Here is a 15,620-nt window from a genome sequence, read left to right as displayed (position 1 = left end):
GTTATATTTCAAATATTTGATTTATCAAGTACAACCCGTTTCCCACGTTCAACTCACGTATTTACGTATACATAGCTGTGAAACAATGCGAGTTGCTCGAGGAATTTAGGAATGTGTTTTGGTAGTTTGCGACATAATGCTGTGAAGCTTCTGTTCTTAATGGAATTAGTGATTTCTGACATTGTCTCTACACTACAATTTTCGATCATCATCATATAAACATGAATCGCTTCACAATTCGTATTAATCATTCACTTTAAATTAAAATGAATAAAATAAAAAGTAACATTAAAAATATTTTATACTGAGAGAGATTTTTTATTCCTTTCAAACAATTAAGAGATAGTGATTTTTAATTTTTATTTAAAAATTAAAAGGAACAGTAGTTGCCCCATCGTGATTGGAAAATTGTTTAATAAAAGTAAGAATAGAATATTTACCTTCATTTATAATATAAATTATAAATACACAATCTGAAACGATTTACATATATCAATCTTGAAAAAGATATATTTGTAAAACGTATCAAAAATGTTTCGTATCCAAAGCTGTTGAAAAACGATATTCCATGATAATTAATCGGAACGCGTATAATTCATTTAACGAAGGATCATTTAATACTTTATTAATTCACTTTGCAAATAAATTGAAATGATGAACAGCGTTATTCAATCGATCGAACGAGTTTATCGAGTTATCATTTTTCGAAAATATACATGTAATTTAAAAAAAGATACATTCCAATAATTAGTATTTCAAAAATTATGTTATTATTAAAATATTTATCAAAAAATCCAATATTAAATAGTTAAATACGTATCCATACATTTTATGATAAATTTTTATTTTACACGATGACAGGAAAATTACACTTTTGATCTCTATTAATACTTTAAACACTCAAACATTGCACATTTGCATTTTTTAATATTAATTTTTTTAATTACTAGCAACACGCAAATTTAAAAGTTCCAAAATGCTTTTATATAAATTGTTAATCATAAAATTTTGTTTCACACTATACGTCGAGTTATTTTTAATGATCAGAGTGAATGGAAGTGGAAGTTGTTAAGACGCCGACAGTTATTAAGAAGTGAAAATTGATTGCAACCATGGTTGATGAAAAATATCCAACGAGAGATCACGCGATTAAAAAAAAGACGAAGGGACGCCATTATACGGTGAATGGTAAAACGTAGCTGAAAACGTGAATTTTTCCGGTAGAATTAAAATGAAATAGGAATTGTTTACCGCACCTGCGACGACTTGCAACTCGCCGGCTAACTTCTCATTTTTCCTCCTTTCACCCTGCTCTGTTCTCTCTTTTTCCTTCCTATTTTTTCCCAATTTTTTCCCCCCTCCCCCATTCCTCCTTTTCTCTTTCCCTTCTTATTCCCGTTCTTTTTATTTTAAGAAAGCGGCTCATCCCGCAAAGTGACTTCCGTTCTTGCCCACTCGAGTTTCCGCCCCGGTCTTCTCTCTCTGGAAAAATTCTTCCTTCCCTTATCGTCTTTTCGCGATAAAACGCGAATATCCTATACCGATGCATACGTCTGTAATTTAATGCAAAAAGAAAAAAAAAAAAGAGGAGATCCATTTAATATTTCACGAGTTTGAAAGAGATTCGTTTCATCGAATCTTGCACTTTTTTTTTTAATTTTTTAATTATACTGAAAGAAGTTTAAAAAATCGTACTATAAAGTATTTATACAATAATTGAATAAGTTAATTTTAATTTTATTATTGGCTGAGATAAGAATTTTTATTCGAATAAATTTCAAAGTATTATCTTATTATTTAGTAATTAAAGTGTTTACTTATAAAGATGAACATATTTATCTCTGTATTTCTTGCAATTTGTTTCCTTCATTTCGTTCATCTTTTTGACAATAATTTATAATCGAATAAATATATACTCAGATATTGCAGTCAAATTAACAATTAAGACGAATGAGCAACGTAACAATTTTAAGAATCATTCCGAGCACGAAACAATAAGTCATTAATCTTTCGACACGGTTGAATCCTTTATCATTCTTAGAAACGATTTTAACATTTTCAACGTTGGGAAGAATATATCTTGCCCGAGGGCGTTCAATGATTCAATACACGTCTCGTTGTTTTTATTCGCAGTGTCTGTTTTACTTGAAAAATAAAACAAAGGTAAAGTTGAACTACGATGGATACACATGCCCGGAGTCTCTTCTCCAAACAGCCAGCAAATTCAATCGTTCTGTCCATCTGAACATTCTCGTTACATGCGTGAACGAAATTTCCACGAACGCTCTAACATTGTTTGTTAAGTTTTCGAAAGAGCAAGACTTTTCTATCATCGCAGAGAATAATCTAGAAATCTCTTTCCAATTTTAATTTCGATCTCAAATATCAAGCAATTTCTCTTACTTTTATTTCAACGTTGCTCGCTTCGTTTAATCGTTCATTTTAGAGTTATTTAGAGAATCAATTATTCGCACCATTAATATTTCTCATTAACAATATTATACTCTTCCAACAATTATCATCTTCCTTAATGCTATTTCAGAGAAAATCATCAACTATATAGATTAATATTTTTATCTATCTCTATTAATATTTTAAAACATTGCACATTTACATTTTTTAATATTAATTTTTAATTACCAGCAACACACAAATTTAAAAGTGTTCCAAAATGCTTTTACATAAATTGTTAATCATAAAATTTTGTTCTTCTTCACTTTCCAAATATTCCTTTAAACAGGATGGTACGAATCAAAATAAATTACTTATCCAATAATAATTATCTTCAATTTCAAGATTCGGGAAATGCCGCAACCAAAATCACCGTCCGCGAAAGAGTTAATAGAAAACTGTCCGCGAATTTCACCGCGACGACAAACGTTCTTTTTAATTTAATAAAACGCGGCCGGTTCCAGTCGAAGGCCCTTTTTCCACCGTTTTTAATATCCCGTTTGTGGAAGACGCCGAAACAGCCCGGCGGGCTGCGCCATTCCGCTTTGCAGGGATGGAAAGGAAAAAAAAGAAACAATTGGCAGGCAGGCGAACAGAGGAAAGGATACGACGAAAAACGATCACTGTTCATCCGTTGAAAAGTTCCTCTTCACCGGTAAACCGAACTCCATGCACCCGATGTTTTTTCTCCATTGAAATTACCATGAGATGGCTGACGTCGAAAAACCACTGCGTGTATTCCGTGAGAACAAACGAGGAGAGAGAGAGAGAAGAAAGAAAAACGAAAAATGATCAGACAACGCGAAGAAGGAATATGGACGAGAGAGAGGAAAGGGAGGGGATTTGAAAAGTTAAATTGAACTTTGACGAAGGAAGGAACATTGGCGCGCGACAATGAATTGTTACGTACGCCTCGATGTTTGCAAATGGTCGCTGTCGCGCGTCGTTATTGATTCTTCTCGGCCGTGTTTCACCCGTATCGGGCAATTTCCAATCGCGAAAGACAGGCACAAAACCGCCCATAGTTTTTTTTTTTCACCCTTCTCTACGATTCTTCGATCCTGTCGTTCCGCCTTTTCTTTCCATCCGTTTTCGAAACGTTCGAGAAGCATAACGTTGATCGTATTGTTGATTCGTTTCGTTATTCGAATCGCGCGCGACTTTTCCAGTGAAAGGAATTATTTCGACAAGCGAAATAATTGTATGGAACGAGTTAAAAAATGATTAATTTATCGTTTCTTTTAACGATAATAAACAAAATTTTCCATCGATTAAATCTCCTTAACTTTTATTCCAATTGTATGTGAATGAAAATAAAAATTGTGACATAACCTTAAATGAAAAATGATATATAACGAGGTATATACGTGGAGTATCGAAGAATTGATATATATATATATATATATATATATACGTGTCGTTGATTTTTGTTGGTGTTCGGAAGGGATTGGATGTCTATTTATCGAATCTATCTATCACGTTGATGGGGGATAGACGTGTGAATGGCGAAGTGAGTTTCGCTTACCAGAGGTATCTGCAGATTGGTTTATGAAATTGACGTAAACTATGATTGAATTCGATCGTGATGAATGCTTCGTAACTAATTATGAAGATCGATTTACTTACGGAGATTCCATTTCTTGGAAAAATGGCCTATTAATGTCACTTCTTTTCCTCGTTTAAACAAACGTTACATTTGAACTATACATAATTATGAAAAACATTAATTATCACGAGAGAAAATAAATTATTATTGAAACAAAAATAGAAAAAAATATAAACCTATAAAATTATCTCTTTCTCCTTCATCCTCATCCTCATCCTCATCGAAAAAAAAACCCACCAAAATCTTCTCTCGCAATCGAATCGACCAAAACCCATCCCCCCCCTATAAGAAACCTCGTACACAAGCGCTTAAAATCGGGCAGAGTCGGGTCGAACTCGTACAAAACACCCATCGATCGTTTCCTCTTCAAGCGGCGACGGGTCACCGGCTCATTGTTCGACCGGCAATAAGTTCGACAGACGTGCCAGCACCGTCTGGCGCGCCTTTAGAATCGGCCGAGGGAGGGAAAAACTCGCGATCCGATTCGCCGGTGTGTGTTGGCCGGCCGATGACAGATCGTGCCGCCCGAAGAGGAAATACGATTCGGATAGGAATTCGTCCCGAGAAAAGGAGATATCCGCTCGATAAGGACGAAATTTTTACAATTCCAATCGAGATTAACGTTACTTGCTTGCTTGATGATCAGAAGCGTTTTAAAAAAACATCAAGAAGATTAATTTTTAAGATTAATTTTAATATGAAAAGGAACGGTGAGTGAAATTTATCCCAAATTTTAACCAATTCTAATTTTTTCCAGCCAATTCCAATTTCTGTGGATAGGACAGGGCTTTCGCACGACTTCTTTCGATTCTCGCATTCATCGTCGTCTGTCCTCGACAGAGTCGAGGCGGGCTATCTTTCCCTCCTTTTCTTATCCACGGTCGGTTCATTGGCACAGAAAAGGAGTAGCGTTCCGCTCTTGGCGCATAATGGCGGGATATCGAAAGCGTGGAGGGGTCGGGAAGGGGTGGCCAGGAGAAAGATTACGCTCCGTCGAGTTCCGTTCGTTGTAGCTGATTGCGGTTCGACCTAACGGAAGCTCGATTCGAGTTAATACCGTCGCGATAACGTCACGACCTACGAGGAGGTACACACACACACACACACACATACATGTATACACATAGAGAAGAGAGACGGTTTTCCGTGAACCGTTCTCTCGTCTACCCCCTTCCGTTCGATTCTATTACCCCTTTTCCTCGCCCCCTTTTCGTCGGAACTACCATGTTTTGTGAGTAACCTCTGCTCACCTCCCACCCCCGAACCGCTATTTAACGACCTTGCTTTTCGTTCGTTTCTGATGCTTTTGCAGTTTGCGGGCTGATTCCCTCGTTTCTCCGACCATTGACTTCTTTTTCCTCCTCGGTTCAAAGCATTCAAGGTATTTGAATAGTTCTCGTAGAGAAATTTGATGAATGTAACGCGTGTATTCTTTCAACATGTCTTCCTTTTTCCTGACCAATCATGTAAAACTATTTAAAATATATTATTGGTAACCAGGATGAAGTTTCTTATATAACTACTTTTTCAAACAAAGTATTATTTATTTGTAAAATTCTGAATAAATAAGAATAATTCGTTTATCTATTCTTCTAAAAAAATCTATTGTTTCCTTCGCATTTCCATTATTGAAGAATTGTATCGAGGTATTGTTAAACACACATTAATCCCTTGTCTTCATAAATCACCACAAACCCGTATACAATTTCGCTTGACACGCGTAATATACGAAACTTTAAAATTTGATTTCTGACTCACAGAATTTCGCTGGAAAACAAACTTTCGCATAATCGAACTTGTAATCAAAGAATAGTTGCGTGCAATAATACCTTCTCCGTTCAGAGTGATCGATCCGAAGTGAAAAGTTTAGCGGGGATCGGCGCAGAAAGAAAGAGAGAGAGAGAGAGAGAGAGAGATCGCCAGCGGCGGCAATTCGGCTCGAATCGAGAAGAAGGGAACGAGTGGTCGCGGTGTCTGACGAGAGTCGTCGTTGCTCTCCTCGCTTTTAAGGAGAACGATACGCTCGCGGCCAGACGCGGGATTATTTGCCCTGTCCCCTCCCCCTCCCCTCGCCTCGATCGACTCGAGTTACCGCCACCGATATTGGTGCACGCTGCTATCCGTATAATACGTGCCTTTTATGTCTTTCGCATTGCGGAATTCTGCGGGCTTCTTTCGATGGTAATGGTCCAAGTTTGGGAATATCGGTATTGCGCGCGAATGGAAAGTGGAGGAGATGGTATAAATATATTGTGATGATTTCTTTTCTTTTTTTTTTTTCATTCATTGGAAAATAAAGGGAAATGCGAAGATTCGAAATTAATTTGGATTGGAGTTTGAATTGAAAGGATATTTAATTGATGTGATTATTTATTTAATTGAAATTGAAGGATGATGATTTTTTTTTGATTTAATAATCAGATATGGATAATGGATTTGTTATGTAAAAATCGAGGAAAGAAAGACAATGTTCAATTTTTGATTGAAGATCCAGACACGGATTTTTCGATACAGATTTAATATTATTGATTACAGTTATTTTTCTTTGTCGTGTATGATACAAATTATTTCTTCGAAATTTACGTTACTATCATCATAGCTACAATGTTACAAAAATAAACGTATGTAATTACATAGATATATACATACGTAATCTTAACACATGACGCATCTATCGCATGACGATTACCAGTAACTGATAAGGTTTAAATGGAAAATTTTATGCTGGTTTCATTCGTAACATTATAGGGGCAAATATATTAATGATATAAAATATCTATTGCATATATTATCATCTGGGATCTGTTCCATTTTTTTTTTAAATGTCATGCTTTTAATTCATTTTTATATTAGATTAATATAATATCATTATTTTCCACTTGTTCAAACAAATTTGCCATTTCAAAGAACCTTAACTTTATTCGAAACTTGAGAATATATTTCAAGTCGATTCAAGAAATAAATTCAAATAAATAAAAAAGACTTCGAGTTGCAGATGTAAAATGTACATTTGTTAAAATTAATTGTTCCTCGGGTTAAAGTTAAAATTCTTAAATGTATTTGTTTGCTTTCATCGATATATTCGTAGGAAAACCGCGAGAAGATGGATAAAAATTTTCAATTTCGTCGATTTGTTCTCTCTCAAAATTTTCTTCCGTTCCTCTCGCGTGTACAAATGTGTTTTCATCATCATATGGAGAACAATTTTCTGAAATTCGTTCGCAGAAAGTTCGTATTGGCGCGCTTTCCTTCGCCAAACACGAATTCTCACCCATCTGCTGCTACAAGCCCCTGCACTTGTCCCGATTAAATTAAACAGATCCTCTCGAAACTATTTAAGACCGCGGGTATTTTTAGGCTAAAGAAGAACATTCGAAATTCTTTCCTAATCCTTGGATCTTCTCTCTCGAGAGAATTTCACAATGCTACTTAATCATTGTATAACACGAGAAGACACGTACTTGGCATATCGCGGAATTTCTAGTAGATTAAAATAAATTGTACAAGTGTGGATGGAATTATTTCTCCACAAAATACGTTTTCCTAATTATTCAAAATTTATATTATATTCATCGAGTTTTTCTCTCGATGCACGAAAGAAAATTTTAATTTTTAAAAAATTCGTAGAAATTAAATGTATATCGAAATACACGTTCTTTTTTTTTTTACAGAGAAATAATTAAAGTTGAAACATAATCTGCATAAAAATATACACATCGAAATTAATTTATATTCGCAAGATAGATATCACGATGTTACTTTTTCATAAACATAAGTAAAGATTTCGCTTGGCAGGTTGTAAGTAATGCAAAGGATATTTTAATCTGACATAAACCAGAGATTATATAGTACGTGCTCGTAGTATATTCATTTTTTACATTCGCTCTCTGAAATTGCCGCACATTTTTACTGGCTGGCCAGTTATATTTATACGGCCGCAAAAAATAATTAGAAATCCACTTACTCCTACGACTTTATCGCTCCAGCTAACTATCCAATTTTTTAAGACCTCCATACGTTCCCATGGCTAATATTATAAGGGAAAATTTGGAAAAATTGTGAAACGAGCAATATTATCCTTTCTCCATTTTTAATAAGTATCGCTCTAATTTTTTAACTCGATTATCATTGAAATATTATTTTTCTTATAATTTTATCGTGAATTAAAAACGTATGAATTGTATTATAATGAAACTTTGAACATTTTTATATCTTTCCAAGATGTCTATAAAATTGAAAATTGGATTAGAATTATTTTTTGAACAGACTTAATTATATCAAATAAATATTATTATTAATTTTTAATTTCTTGTTCTATGAATATATTATAAATATTATAACTAATTTATGAAACGAGTGTTTCAAAAGTTTACAATACAAAAAAATATTACAAACATCGTTAATGAATTTGTCAAGTCATTCTAATAAATTGAACCACTTTAGAACACTTGTTTTAATTAAATAAAAAAACACAACTCGATAAATATCAGAAATCCAATGTTTCCTTTCACAATATCTCACTCTCTTAGATGTGTAATAAAAACAGTTTAAGCGGCAGGAGATAAGGAAACGAGTCCATGCCTGAGAAAATACATTTAAACAAAGCATCATCTATGGAAAGCATAATATTTATTCTAATTGAAAGCGAAATTCGAAAACAATTCTTCCTAAAAGAAAAATATTCAATTTTCAAGCTCTCGACGATTTAAAATTACTCGAAGATAATTTCACAACTGTCTCTTCAACTCAGGTATCATTCTATCGTAAAAACGAAGTACGAAATCTTATTGCAACCTGGAGGAAAGTCGATCAAAAAGTTGAAAGAATTTCTTTGACCGATTGGATCAACTCGATTAGCGGTGGAATACCGTGGAAATGATGCGAGCTCCTAGGAAACGAGCGGAATGCTCGCGAATCCGGGAAATTACGTTAGAATTCCATTGTGCTGGAAATAGACGAGATGCTCGAAAATTACTGGATTCGTGCGCGAATTTCTTTGAAAACCGCATCATCCGAAAATTCGAATAAAGGAACACAAAGTGTTTTCGTTAGCCTAGCTGCTGGAATTAAAATTTTATTTGCACACCTCCACATTTTAACCGAAAAAGATATCAAAAGATGAGAATTTTGAACGAATGTTGGTTTTCCATCTTTGAACAAGTTAGAATTTTATAAATTTTTTTTCAAAATTGGAAGTGGAAGAAGATCGATCGATTTATGAATGAGATGGAAAATTCTTTCTATCTCATTTTATTTTACCTTATTTTTGAAATTGAAAACTTTGAAATTGTATTTTAGTATTGTTAATATATATATGCTTATCAAAGATTTGTCCCATTTAATTTAAACAATTTAGAATTTTATAAATAAATTTGGAAGAAGATCGATCGATTTATGAATGAGATGGAAAATTCTTTCTCTTTTATTTTATCTATTTTCAAAATTGAAAACTTTGAAATTGAATATTTTAGTATTGTTAATATATACTTATCAAAGATTTATCCCATTTAATTTAAACAATTTAGAATTTTATAAATAAATTTGGAAGAAGATCGATCGATTTATGAATGAGATGGAAAATTCTTTCTCATTTATTTTACCTATTTTCGAAAACTTTGAAATTGTATTTTAGTATTAATATATATACTTATCAAAAAAAGATTTGTTTAATTTAATTTAAACAATTTAAATAGTTACTTCAAAGTTAAGGTTCGATTAAAAAATAGAAACAGATGATTTTCACCCCTATTCGTTCCAAAGAGCGTGATCAAGGGAGACGGACAAGTAAGATTGATAATCTCTGATGTACCACGTCTCTTCCTCAATGAAATCACGAAAAACTCTGGAAGAAATTCTCCACGAATTATTCCTCCAACAACCTAACAACGTTAACGCGTCGCGACAGCCGGTGTGGATCTCTCCTAATTCATCTATCACGATCATCGTGCCTAGAGATGCGAATCTACATTATTCATAATCCGCGATGAAGTTCGCGAAACGGAAAATCTCTGTCGAGGAAATACGCAGAAGTACGTACAAATGTTGTTCGATTTTCATAGAAATTTTTTTCGAATTTTTAAAATTCATATTAAGCTATTAATATATTGTCCCTCTCTTCACGAATCATTAAGGAAAGAAGAAAAAGAAAAAAATAGAAAACGCGCGGAACATTGGCAATTTCACAGAACTTTCGAAATCTATACAGCATAATGCAATATTCTCCTCGATCTCGATGACCTGCGTCTACTAACCGCTAGTTCCATTTTTTTCTCCCCCCTTGCGATCTCCAATTTTCTACGCTTTTTCCTCCACAGCAATCACGGCAAATATAAATTCCGCCCGTGGAGTGCTAATAATTCGCTTCCACGAGAAAAGGAATGGACCGGCTATTGGAAAATGATCAACGCGATATTCGTTACATAAACTTATCAGAAACGCTCTTGTTTTACTTTCACATTCTTTTCAGTGTTCTCTCGCCTAGTTCGATCGCTGTTCACACTCGAGCGAAACTCGTCACAACAATGGAAAACGCTCGGATGGATATTCTCAGGCGAATGTTCGAGTTGAAAGTTTGAACTTAAATCGGGCAACGGAAGTAGAAATTATCTTGATTCGAAAAAGTTTAATCTTCGTTTCGAGGTCGTATAAAATTTCTCTTTCTACTAATTATTTCGTTTTCCGATTTATTTTGTTTGTTCTTCAATATTCGACGATTCATTTTAAATTAAATATTGAGAGGAAATTAAAGAATTGTACTTTATCTTTTTTTAATTCGAATTTAAATATTGTTTCGTACATTTCAAATAATTGAAATATTTATATAATTTACAATGAGACAAAAATATTTTCGATTTTAATCTATTAGTATATTCTGAAACTCGTACAGTTTTCCTTTCTCTGTTTTACAATACCTTTTATTCATTCCAGATTATCTATATATATACATTCCTAAGATTACGATCACTCAGAATTCATTTTTCTCTTAATCTGGAATGCACAATCTTGCTCTACGTCCCAAACTAACATTTCAATCGTAATTAAATTCTCACGGAATACAATCATCGTGCAAATTAATACATTACTAGTGATCAACTGTTTTGATTTCTCATTTCGTTTATCTCACGAAAAATCGATCTCATTTCCTTTGAAAACTTCGCATTCGAGAACATAACGCAAGTACTTTTCCTTGGGCGTTGCCCGTTCCAACGTATACATTACCTTTCATATAATAGGTTCGCGTTACTGCAATTTCTTTTTCCTTTTTTCTTTTTCTCTCCCTCAAAGAAATAAACATGTCCTTGCAAATTCCCAAGAGATAACGACGCTGTTCCACTAATTACACGTGTTAGCCTCGACCATCTCTTTCGCTCTTTATCTAACCTTAAAAATCTTTCAATTAGAGCCCAACTAACTCGCATCAACGAATCCATAACACATTCTCAGACCAACGTTAAAGGTACGTTTGTACAGCGAGCCGCACCATTTATCCGATCCCACTTTGTTACAACGAAGATAATAATCTTAAATCCCAATTTTATAATAATTCAAAAAATATATAATACTCGATGTAACTTTATCTCCTTTCTTGATCCAAACACCTTATCTCGCAATTACGTACGAATCTCGTTTCTGGAAATAAGTCGAGCACATCTCGTGATTCGTACAACCTCGCCTTCGATCGGCGAGGATCCGCGGAGGATCTGTGTCGTCGATATTCGACCGCTCGATTATCAGCGTGCCGGTGTACAACGCGGTATATCAGCGTAATACCGGTCGCGTGCCATCCATCTATTTCCGGCGAACGCACCGTCAAAAGGGGGAATCGAGGGGCAAATTTAATCTATTTATCGCAGGTTCCAAGCGCCTCCCCTCCCCCTCGACTTCACTCCCCGCCCACGAAGTAGTGGTATCCCTGGTACACGTGTATCTCTTTCTCTGCCCCTCTTCACCGCCTCTCTCCCCTTCGTTGTCGCTCCTCGAACCAGATTCTCGCTCTCTCTTTCTCCCTTCGTCTGTTGCGTATCATTGTTCAACGAACGAGAGGAGGGTTCCATGTAAGGAAGGAAGGAAGGGGTTGTGCGATGCGGCACAATTAGCGCGCGCCATTAGTCAGCAATGGCTCTCTCTCTCTCTGTTTCTCTTAAAGACGTCTCTCTGTCTTTCTTTCTCTCTGCGTCTATCGAAAGGTGCGACGACCAACCAACCCCTTCTTCAAACTCTTGGCGGAGCGAGAGACTTTTATGGGTTGGAAAGGAGGAAGCCGGGTGTTCGAGCAAACGTTGCTCGAGGTGTACACGTTTAGGCGTGTTTGAGGCTCGAGTGGCCGAGATTTTTCTACTTCCCCTCTTCCATTCCGCCCCATCCTAAAACGTCCCTTCCTCTTCTCGAGAGATACACGCGTTTTTTCGCCGCTCTTTTCAACCCCCTGTCCCTCCCTTTGTCGCGACCAATCTCGAGGACATTAATGTGGATTTCGTGTTTGCCACGCGTGTTACCGTTCTTGGTACCTTTCAGGGAGAGGGGGAGGGGGAGGGGTTCAAGTCGCGTGCATTAAGTTTGAGCACTGCTCGGGTTCTCGAGGCACGAGAGTAAAGGGACACGATGCAATTACGCTTGAATGAAGGGACGATGGTTAATTATTTCGAGGAAGGGTTGGTTACGTACTCCGTCTCGATCGGGAGGAGGAATTTTTAACGGTGTAGATACTTTTGGGTTTTGATCTTTTGATGATTGAAAATGATTGTAGGGAGATCGAAATTTTGGGCTTTCTTTCTAATGTCGAATTAATGGAGTTTCAAAGATCGTTTCGTTTGTAGATAAATCTCTCTCATACGTTGATTTTTGTAAAATAAATAATCGATAACAATGATAAATTCGTTTCTTTTTTTTTTTTTTTTGGTGTTAATTTAATCGATATTAATTGTTATATATGTTGGCAGTAACGATGGTTGACAGAAAGTGGAAAAAGGTATACAGTTTTAAGGAAAAACGAGTAATATAAAGATTGATTTATTGATATCGTAAATTTAAATTTTTTTTACCACAAATTAGAAATTTCATCGAGGAAAATATTATTACGAATGATTTAGATTTAAAATAATTCTTCTTCCTTATCTTTATATTTATTATTATTATTATTATCATCCATTTTTGATGAACGAAAAATTTAATTATTATTAATGATCAAAATAAATAAATTCTGATTTTTAAGTCCATTCTGAATGACAAATATTCCTAATTAATATTTATTATTAATACACGCAACATTAAAAATATTTAATTCTACAAAGATTCGTCAATAATAAAATCTCTTAATTCTCGTCATTCATTCTTAATTTATCAAATAATTATCATATACATATCATTTACGAGAATCAATATCAGTACAAATAAAGCAAAAATTCTCGATCGAAATTTCCAATTCTAGCAGCCATTGCATATTTAAAAAAAAAAAACATCTTACATCATCTCACAAAAACATCCCCCTTAACAAATTTGAAAAAAAATCTTAAAAAATCACGGGACGAAAAATCAAATTACCCCTAACACGCGAGAATCAAAGCTCTGGCAACATAAAAGCCCTCCCTCCCCCCTCAGACCCAGCACAATCAACGCAGACTCGTACATCTCGATCCTCCGCCACGCTCCTCGTACCCATACGAGCCTCATTATGCTCACTCGCTCGGGAAACCCCTATTTTCCGTGAGAGCTTCGTTTTATGCAATTAATAAACATCGCAGTATCGCGTTATACGGGGCGAATTACACGTGGTTAGAGCGACGAGAATTATAGAGGCGAGTGCCTCCAACGTTGAGGTTCAAAGGAAAAAATGAAATAAAATAGGCGAATTTCTGCGAGAATAAAAAAAAAGAAGAAGAAGAAAGAGATCTACTGTTCTTCAAGAAACAGTTTCTCCAGCAAAGAAATATCCGTCGAATCCGTTGAGATTCATTCTCGTTCTGTTAATGAAGAAATTTTAGGTAATTTTCAAGTATCACGAAAGGGATGAAAATGCGTATTTTCACTATCATTTTTTCCTTCGTGAGAGACAGTACGAAATTAATAAATTTAATATTATTCTGGCGAAGAAAATTCTATATAGCTTGAACGAAGACCAACGTGGATCATCACGTTGTAATTTCTTTCCAATTTGATCGAACCTGAGCAAGTTTTCTTCGAGTTATCGCATTAAAAATGATTCCCAATCTCCTCGAGAACGATGAAGACAGCAAAAAAAAAAAGAAAGAAAGAAAGAGAGAGGGAAGGAAGAAAAATCGAACCGATAACGAGATCGTTGGCAACGCGGCGAAACAAATAAATCGAGCGTGGATAACGTACGAATATCGCGCAATAACGGGGCCAACTATAGGAAACTAGCGACTGCATTCGTTCCGAAAACTTTATTTGAAAAGGCTCGGTGTGGCGTGGCTCGGCGAGGAGGAAGGGGAGAGGGGCACTGCAGTCTTTTCCAGGCTAACGCAGGAGAACGATCGCTCACCGAAGGCGCCTCGGTGTCTATCGCGATGGAAACGATGAAAGGAATATACGTATCGTTCCTTTTTCAGAGGGGGGGAGGGGAAAGAGTGGGAACGGAGACGGTGGAAACGGATCGAGAAAATATCGGTCGAGAGTCGCTGCTCTCTGGCTGATCGGCTTTTTTAACGACGTTATTTTCGTATCGCGTATATCGACGCCAAAATGGCGCGATATATCCTTACCTCTGAAATCCTCTTCGTTTGAATTATTCATTTGTAGCTAAAGGATTATATGCTTGTTACGTAAAAAGTCAATTTTTTTTCTATAAACTATTAAAGAAGTGGAGCTATGAATCTTTTATTCTAGTTATTCTATTTTACGTATTTTGGAAAATTTGATTTCGATGGAATTATTATTCTATATTTATATAACGGGTTGTAAAAGAATTTTGTCATAGAATAATTAAAAGAATGTTCAATGACTCTTTTTTTTAAAGTAGATTCTAGAAATTTTAGCATGAATCGTTAAGAAAAAGAGAAAAGGGATATAAGGATAACAATTAGTTACTTATAGTTTAGTCAGTTATAGGATATATTAGTTTTAGAATTTCCAAATGAGCAATGTCTTATCTCGTTTCAGATATGTAGATTGGTCGAATCTTCTTATATTACAGCAATTTCAATTAGCAGATCCAAGTTCAATAATTCAAAGCCAAGTCTGAATTAGGAGACTTTACTTCCAATGGTTGAGAATCAGGTATATCTTCGATCGTAGTGGAACTCCGTTTATATGAACCCTCCCCTCGAACAAGAAGTTCGTATAGTACACGAATCTACTTAATCTTCTCTAATTCCTACGATCTTTCATTAAGTTAATAGAGATTCGTGTTCGTATAAATAGATTCCATTCCAATTTTTTTTTTTATCAATCATCTCAATAAAAATTCAAAACGAAATTTTGAACAAAAATAAAATAAAATAATAAATTTTCAAGCGATTACTATTAATAGTCAACAATTTTTCACCCTGTTCAAAAATTCATTTAATTATAATTCGTTCAAAATGATTATTCTAAGTGAAATATAAAA

At 35.0% G+C, this 15,620-nt stretch overlaps 1 protein-coding gene across 4 annotated transcripts in view; it reads left to right on the top strand.

Moving 5' to 3' along the window:
* LOC724736 (semaphorin-1A) overlaps window positions 1-15,620 on the top strand; it is a 404,583-nt gene that overhangs the window by 168,404 nt on the left and 220,559 nt on the right. The window lies entirely within an intron of this gene.

The sequence above is a fragment of the Apis mellifera genome, linkage group LG2 (assembly GCF_003254395.2).
Source record: "Apis mellifera strain DH4 linkage group LG2, Amel_HAv3.1, whole genome shotgun sequence".
NCBI classification, from domain to species: Eukaryota; Metazoa; Arthropoda; class Insecta; order Hymenoptera; family Apidae; genus Apis; species Apis mellifera.
The sequence above is the reverse complement of the archived record's forward strand: the minus strand, read 5'-3'. Positions and strand labels throughout refer to the sequence as shown.